This window comes from Squalius cephalus (assembly GCF_949319135.1).
Source record: "Squalius cephalus genome assembly, chromosome: 24".
NCBI classification, from domain to species: domain Eukaryota; kingdom Metazoa; phylum Chordata; class Actinopteri; order Cypriniformes; family Leuciscidae; genus Squalius; species Squalius cephalus.
This window is the reverse complement of record NC_137145.1, coordinates 20,990,416-21,002,910: the sequence shown is the minus strand read 5'-3', so window position 1 is coordinate 21,002,910 and position 12,495 is coordinate 20,990,416.

The window sequence follows — 12,495 nt, the reverse complement described above, 5'->3', positions numbered from 1 at the left end:
ATTGCTTTCCTAACCCTCGAGGGACACAAACAGTAGGTTTTAAATGCAACTCATCTGCTATTTAATAGACCAAGACTATGTGTCGAATTAGTGAGGTGGGCCTTCAGAAACAGGTCTGGAAAACATTGGATCATCCTAAAGTGACCATTGGTATTCCTAGGGAGTCCGACCAGGTCTTGTCAGTGGGATGATGTTTCTATCCGCACAACCTATCTGAGTTAACACAGATAAGTCAGATAGAATGGTATGTGTATCTGGCGTGCTGTCCGAGGAGAGGGCTCTGAGCTCGGTATTTTGGCCCGAACCCAGTGTGCGTATAGATACATAGGCCTTCACCTATGCTAACTGGGTAGACATGTTGATAACTGATTGTTTACTGCTGGTTGGAATGACAATAATTGGATAGATCATTTGAATGTGTTCCTCCCAAACTTTGTTAATAAAACATCATTTAAAATCCTTCAGAAATCTTTTTTCTTTTGCATTGTTCTGTGTACCTTCATATCCCATATGTGCTTTAAAAAAAATAAAAAATCCAAAAGATTATAATATTATAATACTATAATATTTTAGACAAAATACACATTTTAGTCTGAACTAAACTGGGGAAAAAACTGGGAAAATTCCGCAAGACACATTTTCAACAGGATATTGCATCATCAGGATCTTCTGAAGGCCAAAAGGTCTTATTTTCTTTTCAGTGTATTTGATGATATTCTAATAATGACTGGGAAGGTCAATCTTTACTGTAGGTGTTACCTAAATAATTTCTTAGACGTTGTGTTTATTTAAAACATTTTTAGTAAATCACTAGAATTTTCTCAATCTCCTCATGCTAGCATGTACAGCACGTGGCTATATTATATGTATTTGCTAATTCTGTCCTAAAAATTTTTGGCTCTTTAGTTGGTGTTCAACAGGTTTCACTATATTAGTGAGGACATTAACACCTCACAAGTGTAGTCAAACCTGTAAACACATATGGACAAACATTCCTGTGGCAACATTTCTGCAAATCACAAAATGTGTACCACTATATACATATCACTGCAGTTTACAACAGAAATTAACACAAGAGGCAGTAAAACGTACTCTTTTACCTTGGTTCTCTTTTTATACGGTTCACTCGTGCTCACCAGACGCAATAGAAAAAATAAATTTTCTCTGATTACTGAAGCTTATAGAATAACACAGTGAAACTGCACAAGCCTATGGTAGTACAGCGGAGATGAGCGAACCAATGGCTGAGCAGTGAAGCTGCACAATGGGTGAGAAAGCCAGTCAGATATCCCTTTATATAAGCAGACATTCTGCCATAGGGAATCAGGTTAATTCGACGGAAGCAACAAACACCAAGTCGTGCAGCATGATAGGTGACACAGTATTCGTTCCTGTAATCACAGGGAACCAAGGTTACGTTTGTAACCAAGTACGTTCTCTTTCGATACGGTTCACTCGTACTGCGTTGCTAGACACAATGGGAACTCAGGACACATACAAAAAGGCCTAAGGGTACAAAGGCTAAGGTAGGACGATAAACGGCCCAAAACCGTTGTTTCCTAATGATATTATCTGGCGAATGTGGACGGCAAAGACGAGCCGGCCTCCACACAAATATCGCCAATGTACACTCCGCTGGACTATGCCCAGGAAGAGGCCATGCCTCTGGTAGATGTGCTTTAACCCCGATGGGGCACTGTAGGCCCATCGAAGCATAAGTCAACGCAATCGCATCCACTATCCAATGGGACAGTCTTTGCTTCATGATCGGAAGTGCCCTGTCCCTCGAAAAGGTCGACCTCTGCCTTCCTGAAGATATTCCAATCATGTGAACTGTTGCCCCGGAACAGTATGTCTGCCCCTTGGTTCAGTCTGGTCGGCACATGTGCCGTTCTCAGTGAGCGCAGGTTGGGTTGTGCCCATAAGAGGAAGCATCTCATCAGTTTTTACAGAGGTCTCGATCCAAGTCCACCTTGGTGGTTTATGTAGGACACACTGCCGTCTTTTCCAATCGGACTAAGACATGGTGCCCCCTCAGATCTGGCAGGAAGGTTTTGAGGGCCAGAAAGACTGCTAGTTGAAACCATTTGCTGTGCTCAACCAGGAGGCAGAAGTCGGCCTGCTCTCGCACAGAGCTCCCAATCCATGTTGGAGGCGTCTGTCCTTCCTTCTGGAGACCACTCCCAGGTCCACGCCAGATTGAAACCAACTCGGATCCTTCCAAGGGGTCAGGGCCATAATGCCACCGAGATCCACCTTGATGCGGAGGCGTCCGAGAAGCCAAGCATGGGCTGAAATGTTGTGTAATATGGCACATGCAACAATAATATCACAGGTGCAACCCTCAGCCTTTTCAGACACTGAAATCTTCCCTTTAGTGGGCCAAAGGCCATTTCAATGCGTGCAATTTTCAATTTCTAGAGCTGCATTGTAACGGGTCTGGGGTTTGGGTCAGGGGATGGGGTCATAAAATACTGCCTGCAGGCATAGCCCCTGTCTCCAGGTTCTTTCATAATCACCTGTATAATGGAAAAATGCAGTTCTGTTAGGATCAGCAAGTGTATGTAATACAGTGAGCTTGATGTTTATATTTTCCCTCACCACGTTCAAATAATGTGCATAAATGTGACTCTCTGAAAATTCTTGAGTCATGCACATGCAGATCCTGGCCATTTTGCTTCCACATTTGTGATATAGAACATAGTCACGCACCATCTAAGAGATTTTAGCCAGTCCACTTAATTCTTTTTTGATTCTATTCCTTTTTTAAAATTTGTATATAATATTACTAATCTGGAATATTAAGAATCAACTTAAGTAACTTGCCTGCGCATTTAGATTGTGAACCCCCTTTCAGTTAACAAAATCCCCTTCATTGAGGCCACTATGGCACCAATCAGGTTAGGGAAGCCTGAGGGACACATACTGTAAGTCATACTTATTGGCATGACCATGAGTGCATGATCTTCAATAAAAAATATAATATACCTGTGTTGGCAAAAAAATAAAAAATAAAAATCTGCTTTACAACCTTGGGTCTTAAGTTGCTTGGACAATCCAAGATCATACTAACTCAATTAGCAACGTACGAAGAACAGACCCCGGGAAACAAACTTTAATTCAGTGACTCACTGAACAAGCAGGAAAAAATCATGGAAACAGATAACACACCTCAACATAAACAGAGACAGGACAAGGAACTGATCAGAACACAGGACTTAAATACACGGACTAATGAGTAAATTAACAATATAACAGGTGAACGGGACAACTAATCAGACACACTGGGAAACTGAGTCACAGAGAAACAGGGAAAAAACAATAAAATATAGGAAGCCTGACGTACGCTTCTCTCTAGCCAGTTGTTGGTCCAGAGACCAGCCCGGACGAGACCCCAGGACGGAGTTGAGGGAGGAAGGAGCCATGGTGGAGATTTGACACCCTGGGTACAACCGATGGAGACGCTACTGGAGATGGAGACCCAGGTGGAGCTTACAGGCCGAAGAGCCCATGCTACGGAATTAGGAAACCTGAAGACTGAGGCGAGCCAGTGGGACTGAGGATGAAGGCAGAGCCGGGGGGAAGACGGAGCCAGACAGAGTCGAATGTGCATGCAGGGCAATGTCTGACCAATGTGGAGCCGGTGGGACGAGGGAGCCCGGTGAAGCCATTGGGATGATGAGGGAGGAGCCAATGGGGAGATGGTGAGTCGACAGGCCACGGTGGAGTGATGGGTTCTGACACTGCAGGTAGAGCCGGGGGATTGTCCTTTCTGGTCAGAGGTGATGACTTGAGTCTCTGAGGCAGATCCTCACATGATGGTGTTGGAGATGCAGAGGGGTTGAATGGAACCAGTGGAGGTGGGGCTGAGGGACCGGCTGTTAGAGGAGGTGGGAGAGGGAGGCTGGGAAGGGATCACAGGAGATTCAGGGCTGGGCAGAACCTGTGGGGAAACAGTAAAGTCACTGCTGGGCGGAAAAAGCAGAAACCAGTGTTGGGGAAGCTACTCTGAAACTGTAGTTTGACAAGCTACTCGTAAGTTAAAGTAGTTAAACTACAGTCAAGCTGTACCCTTTTGGAAAAGTAGTGAGCTACACTACAAGTTTCTATCAAAAAGTTGCTAGCTACATTGAAACTACTTTTAATTTTTGATTTTTTTAACAACGTATATTATAAATAACTGAGTAAGTGTCTGAGGAATGTTTAAAACAATGCAATACAATTATGATTTCAAAGAGTATTGTTTTATTACACACAATACTCAAATATCTCAGACTGTTTGTCAAAGTCAAAGTGCAAAATTGCCACAAATGTAACATTGCAAGAACAAAATACATCCAACTTAAATTGCATACACAGAACATTTTCCCAAAAATACAGATTGAGAGATGGTTGCACTTTGGCAAGAAAATACATTGAACTATGAACAACCGCTCACATGTGGCACTGGCAGGGAAAGCACTAACTGGTGTAGTTGTAGTAGACTGAAACCTGTCTACTTCATCCAAAACATTGACCTCCAAAGGGTCAAAATGTTATAATTTATGTTACAAAAGCCTAAAAACTGAAGAGTGAGTTCGCTTGGAAAAATGTTAAGTATTTTAGTTGAACTGGCATAGTTAGAGTCACTGTTATACCGCTCAAGCAAAACAGGAATGGTTTCACACCATCAGTCCAGGATTGAGGTGCAGTGTCCTTCTAATGAGAGCAGGCAAGTACAAAATGTAAGCAGCTCAATTTGTTCTCTTAACTAAACTGAAGCAGAAGTGCCTGACCTGTTAATTCAACACGAGAAGTTTTTCAAAATGACTGTCGGAAAGACAGTTGCATTTTGGAAGGAACATGTCTTTTCCAATACTAAACAACCACTCACATGCGGCACTGGCAGGGACACCAGTATTGCACTTAATGAAGACTGTCTTCATTTTTGATAGATGCTGGAAAGCACTATCATGTGTGTTTGCTGTAGACTGTAGATAAATGTTCAATTCATCCAAAACATTCTCCTGGTTTCTGGAGAAGTAGTCTGTGATCTCATCACTTTAATTTTCTGGCTTCCTTGAAACAATTGTCTCTGCAACATGTTGACTGTGTGCTGCTGAAAGCTCCTGTTTTGGTCTTAAGATGATGTCATCTTTTTGCTCATTTGGTATGTAAGACATACGAAACATAGGATGTGAAGCCGTTACCATGACATATATTTTACCGGAAAGGTAACTGAACCTTCTGTTTACACCACTGATGATGGCATTAGCTAATGGCCCACAATATTGGAGGTCTTCTTACTCGAGTGCCTGCAACTTCTCAACAAGAATGTTGATTGTGGGGACCAAGACTCTGAAGTATGCCATTTTGTCTGACTGGGGAACATCTAGGGCCTTGGACAATGGTGCCATGACCTGCGAAATTACACATAAAACATGGCTGTATGCATGAGGGCAAAAATACATGATGAAAATCACAGGATGCATTAGTCATATTTGCATAAGTCACAACGATTATTATATTCTTAAGAGTTATTTATAGGTACTTAACTTTAAAATAATTTATTAAAGAATTACTAAAGTTATTTAGTTTTAATAAAAATAATATAGAACATACAGTATATAGGCCTACCAAAAATAGTTTTATGATAAAAATATGGGATTCTATGAAACACTAAAAATATTTACATAAAATGATTGATTCAATACATCTGAGCCAGTTCAAACTCACCATGACATATTCTTTGATGAATGTAATCTCTGATGGCTTCAGTCATGGAAAGTCCATTTTCTCACAAACATCATGGAGCTCTTGAGGTTTCTCTTCAGTTTAAGTTATCATACGATCCATTGCATTATATATAGAATTCCAACGAGTTACATTAGGCACAACAGCATGCATCCAAGTCTGTCTTTAATGTTGTCAGAAGCTTGGGTGCTTCTACTCTGCTTATTCCAAAGGCTTTGACATTTGGTGAAAGCTGCCCTTGAAATCTTTTTAAATGAAGAGTCTTCCACAGCTGCCTCAGCATCGTTGGGTGCAACCAAGTGGAGAGAATGGCAGGCACAGCGTTGAATGACTGGAACATCAGTGAACTCAACATCTGCCACTTTATCATTTTCTTCATCATCTTCAGTCACTTTTTTTTTTTTAATTTTTCACAAAATTTGAAACATTGTCTGTAGTGGTTAACACAACTTTGTTTTGAATGCTGAATTCCATGTGGACACTTTGGTCACCGTGATTTTGCCAAGTAAGACATGTTCCTGGATCAACATATTTTGTTGATCCTGGAATAACATTCCTGCCCCAAAATTTAGTCCTTACCCTAACCCTACCCCTAAATCTAACCCTACCCATAACTTTTCCCTAAAATCAGAGGGAAATGATAGGTGAATAACACTGATGTCCAAGCAAGCACCTCACCCTGGTTCTAAGCCTAAACTTGACATAAACTGTAAACTTGTCCCTCAAATCTGATTGGTTGATTGGAAAGTTGTTCCAGGATCAACAAATATGTTCATCCAGGAACATGTGGTACTTGGTGAAATCACGTTCACCTGGACACTTTCAAGCATCTCTGCCAGAGTGTCATAACTTAAGTGTGCCTTCCCTTGATCCTTCGGCAAGCTAAAGCCCCTGAAGAGATGGTAAGTGTGTCTGAGTCTATCGAATGGACAGTGACTCCCAGATAGCTCTTGTGATTTGTAGACTATGCATCTGTGGTTGTTGCTACAAATTTCTGCTTAGACAAAACTTTATACATATCTGCCTTCATGGAAATGTATTGAGTGTATCTAGCATTTTGACTAATGTCTTTCTAGACATCACATGCCTTGAAGGCAGTACCTGCTTGAATAATTCTTTAAATTCTGCCCTTTCAACAATACTGAGGGGATGAAGTCCCTGAATAACAACATTCAGAACCAGCTTGTTGAATTTTGCCTTGGAAACTGGTGCCACATCCCTCATGAAATACTGGATTGGACTTGATGAGCTTGAGGAACTCTGTTCTTGAATGGAGGGTGTCGTTATCTTCTTACTGAATTGCTGCTGCATTCTCTGTAACTTATTCAGTTTAGATGGATGCAGTCTCTGATAGGCATAGGATAAAGGGGTAAAAGCAAACATCAGAAAGAAAAAAACATTTGAAATGACATACTTTTAAATTATTTTGCAAGACAGAAATATACAAGCCTACTATTATAATACAACTGCGATACAACACAAAGGAATGTTTCAGAGTATATTAATTTTCACTTTACACTAAAGTAGTTAAATGAAAATACTTGTCTTCATTTCTTCACTTGGAAGGATTAAACACTTTTATTTTGGTGGTAAACTATGACGAGACCTTTACGTTTCTATGATGCTTTAATATTACAATGGGACAACTAATCAGACACACTGGAAAACTGTGTGACAGGGAAACATGGAAAAAAACACAATGAAAAATGGGAACCCTGACAGTTACTTTCCTGTACGCTAGATTTATTTTGCAAATCAAGCACATTTTTTGCCTACAGCTTCAGTGGCTACTGCAATTTTAAAAGCAGTCTCAAATGACAGATTTGTTTCTGAAAGCAAATTTTTCTGAATCTGATAATCTATGCCACAAACCAGTCAATCCCTCAGCACAGCATTTGGTCTAAAGTTGATCCAAAATTGCAGTCTTGCGCTAAGCAATGCAACTCTGCTACATACTCTGTCGTTCATATTTCATTCTCTTCATTCTCAAATCAAATTTAAATCTCTGTACAATCTCACTTACCTGAGGATTGAACGTATTTTTGAGCATTGTTACCAGTTGCTGATAAGCCCTTTCACTTGGTTTTGAAGGGCTGAGAAGATTTCATATCACCCTGTAAATTTGTGGTCCCACAACACTTATGAGAATAGCTCTTTACTTACTCTCATCTTCGATTCCATTAGCCACGAAAAATTGCTCCTGTATTTAAGAATATTCTTCCCATGTTTGAGCTTTTGCATCAAATGCTGCTTGTGAGCAAATCGTTCCTGTAGCCATAGTTCCTCTTCTTCTCTCTATCCTTTAGATTATGTATTGCGTTGAACTTGACACTTAACTTTCTGTTTGCAGCCACTTTGGGCATCTTCAACTACCTTTACAGGTAAGAGAAGACAACACTTGTAATACAAAAACGACACCTAGTGGTTAATCCAGGATACTACAAAAAAACTTTGCAGGATTTACAATGCTGATGATCTTTAAAAGGCGTCATCACAGTCTGTGAGAGAAGCCATCTTTTCCATCACAGCATGAGTTTATCAGTGGCTGAATTCTGGACTCTCACCAAAACTCCCATTATAATCAATGATTATGTCTACTCTGCACAATGAATCTCCTAATTAAATCATGTTTGCATTCTTAGTTATGATGATATCCAATGGCAATGACGAGATCACCACATTCATGTCTGTCATCAGCTTGCTCATTGCTGCAATCTCTCATGGGAAGGGAGATCTTAATATGATGCTAAAATCAACACTTCACACGATTATTCTCGAGAGCTGTAATAGTAAAAACATAGTCAATGTTTTCGAAAGAGTTCCATGTGTAATACTTATTTCATATGCAAAGATGTTAGCCAATCATAGCAGTGGCCGATTATACTGAAGTCTCACAACCAGGGTTCGTACGGGTGCTTGAAATCCTTGAAAGTGCTTGAATTTTGATGTTGTGTTTTCAAGGTTTGAAAAGTGCTTTAATTTTGGATAAAATGCTTGAAAATGCTTAAATTTGTAACTGTATTTCTTTCACAAGAAATATCTTTCTGACGAAATAGTTCTTTATTAAATGGAGAAAAAAAATGTAGCCCTTCAGAATCAGATACAGATTGATTTGCGTTACGCTGAGCAAAAGTAGGCGGAGTTTTCATTTTGATTTCCGCGGTTGTTTGGATGCACCGTTTTTATTGGCCACGCAGCGGCAACAGTTGAACTATTTTAAACTTTGACCGCGGCGTGCGCGCGAGCTCGCTGAGCTCCGCTTTGGTCCGAGTCGCGCGGCGCAAGCCATTGAAATATATCGGTTTCATTTCATAGCGCAGCCTATGAGCGCAGCGCGGTCCGCGTCCTATCTGAAAGGGCCATTAGTGACTGAGAGTGCTTGGTGTGATCATGTAATGTAAGTATTGCATGTCCGTTATGTCACGTTCATTTGTGGAATATGCAGTGAACATTGCCAAAATTACAGAACTGTAACGTGCAAACGTTAGCCCATTGCATAACAACAGTCGTTGATTGCTGAACTGAAATCAGTCAGTGTCATAAGTAGTATACTGTTACTGTAAGGTTTAGGATGGCCCTATGCAATATTTACACTGCTCTATTCCAGTAAATGTATTAGCTAACGTTATGTCTTGGCCCAAGACATCTTGGCAATGAAATACATTTATCAGGCAGGTGCCTGTGTATGGGGTGAGATTTCGGTCACAATTCTGCGCGCGCAAGATCACATTTTGAGCGCGCAAAAGGGCATTTCGCACACGCGTGAACTGAGTTTTGCGGAGAAATGTTCGTCTCGCAGATAAGAAAATATTGCGAGCGAACGAAAATCAATTTTGCATTTAAAATAAGTATTTGGATGTGCGCGGACGTTCTCTTTCGCGTGTGCAAAGTTTCACTTTCTTGCTCCTTTCATACCAGCCGTGAGCGCTCTCTAAGCGCAGACGGCTCGCTTGCTCAACACAACCCAGCGTTACAATATGCCATAATTCCAGCCAATCAGAGATAAGACTGCTAAATTCTGATTGGCTGGCTTGAAAACCAATCACAAGACTCCCTGCATCACCGACTGCGGAAGAGAACTAGTGCAGTTGAGTTTATTATTTATGAAAAATATTCAAAAACTTCACTGTAATTCAATGTATTGTTGGCAAATTCAGTTCACACATCACTGCTGTCCTGATGGTTATACTACAAGACTTATTTTGTATAAATATCGTTTTGCGTATTTTTTACGATTATTATTTATGAAAAATATTCAAAAACTTCACTGTAATTCACTGGCAAATTCAGTTCACACATCACTGCTGTCCTGAAGGTTATACAACAACACTTATTTTGATAAAATATATATTTTAAATTGTATATTGTACTCTAAATGTATAATTTTTATGATTTTATGAAAAATATTCAATAACTTTACTGTAATTCACTGTATTGTTGCCAAATTCAGTTCACACATCACTGATGTCCTGATGGTTATACTACAACACTTATTTTGAAAAAAAAAAAAAAATTAAGTTGTAAATACAATTGTAAATTTATGATTTTTTTTAATGATTTTTATGAAAATATTCAATAACTTTGGACATCAGTGATGTGTGAACTTAATTTGGCAACAATACAGTGAATTACAGTTATGTTATTGAATATTTTTCATAAAAATCATAATTATACATTTACAATTGTATATACAAATTAAAATATATATTTTTCCCTAAAATAAGTGTTGTAGTATAACCATCAGGACAGCAGCGATGTGTGAACTGAATTTGGCAACAATACAGCGAATTACAGTTAAGTTATTGAATATGTTTCATAAAAATCATAAAAATTCTACATTTACAATTGTATATACAATTTAGAATATATATTTTGCCTATAAGTGTTGTAGTATAACCATCAGGACAGCAGTGATATGTGAACAGAATTTGGCAACAATACAGTAAATTAGAATATTTTTCATAAAAATCATAAAAAATCATAAATGTACAATTGTATATACAACTTAAAATATATTTTCCCCAAAATAAGTCTTGTAGTATAACTATCAGGACAGCAGTGATGTGTGAACTGAATTTGGCAACAATACAGTGAATTACAGTTATGTTATTGAATATTTTTCATAAAAATCATAATAATTATACATTTACAATTGTATATATAATTTAAAATATATATTTTTCCCAAAATAAGTGTTGTAGTATAACCATCAGGACATCAGTGATGTGTCAACTGAATTTGCCAACAATACAGCGAATTACATTGACGTTTTTTAAATATTTTTCATAAATAATAATCATAAAAAATACGCAAAACAATATTTATACAAAATAAGTCTTGTAGTATAACCATCAGGACAGCGGTGATGTGTGAACTGAAATTGCCAACAATACAGTGAATTACAGTGAAGTTTTTGAATATTTTTCATAAATAATAAACTCAACTGCACTAGTTCTCTTCCACAGTCGGTGATGCAGGGAGTCTTGTGATTGGTTTTCAAGCAAGCCAATCAGAATTTAGCAGTCTTATCTCTGATTGGCTGGAATTATGGCATATTGTAACGCTGGGTTGTGTTGAGCAAGCGAGCTGTCTGCGCTTAGAGAGCGCTCACGGCTGGTATGAAAGGAGCAAGAAAGTGAAACTTTGCACACGCGAAAGAGAACGTCCGTGCACATCCAAATACTTATTTTAAATGCAAAATTGATTTTCGTTCGCTCGCAATATTTTCTTATCTGCGAGACGAACATTTCTCCGCAAAACTCAGTTCACGCGCGTGCGAAATGCCCTTTTGCGCGCTCAAAATGTGATCTTGCGCGCGCAGAATTGTGACCGAAATCTCACCCCATACCTGTGCACTCAGATATTGTTCAAACCTTGTCTATATCAAGAATGTGTCCCAAAACGGGAAGGCCTGTCAAATATTTATGTTCAAATCCTAAGTCTTCATATTTGAAATTAATTCAGTTTTACAGCCTATAAATCACATTATCTGGTAAGCAATATTTGGACATTAATATAATGAAAGGTATATTATTCATATGCTTTAGGCTATTAGTGATACATTTTGAAGAATAAAACTTGTGATTGGCTTAAATATTAGGGCTGCACAATATATCGAAATATTGCAAATGTATATATTACAATATGCATAATTGCATATCGCAACGGCTTGCAATAACTGGGGTCATGAACAAAAGACAAAGAAAATCACTCACTGCTTTTGGCTGAATAACTTTTGTAGCTTTAATAAGAATCAGTATATTTAATTCATGCAGTGAAAACTAAGCAGTGTTTATTTTTACATTTAATTAATCAGTTTTTGTTGTAAAATAAACCTAATGTAGGATAACCTGAACCCCTAAACCCCAGTGATGTTAAAATAACACTTCTTATGCTACAGAACACTGATGTTCACTGTCTTGAAGTAGGGATATTTTCTTATCACAAAAAGAATGTGAAACACGCTTAAGTGTAGGTTATATCATTTTAAAGATATTTTAAAGATAATTTAAGTTAATTTGACACACTTTAAGCATTATCATATCGCATATTGAATATCGCATTCGCATTATTTAATGAGTTATCGCATATCTCATTTTTCTTCAATATCGTGCAGCCCTCTGCTATTATGAAACATTTGGCTGTTTATCTCTTTTGATGTGATAAAAACACTAAATAATAATTTTAACTATGTATTTTTATGTAATTTACGGTAGTGTAAGGTGCTGGAAAAAGCTTTAAAATGGACCTGGAAAGTGCTTG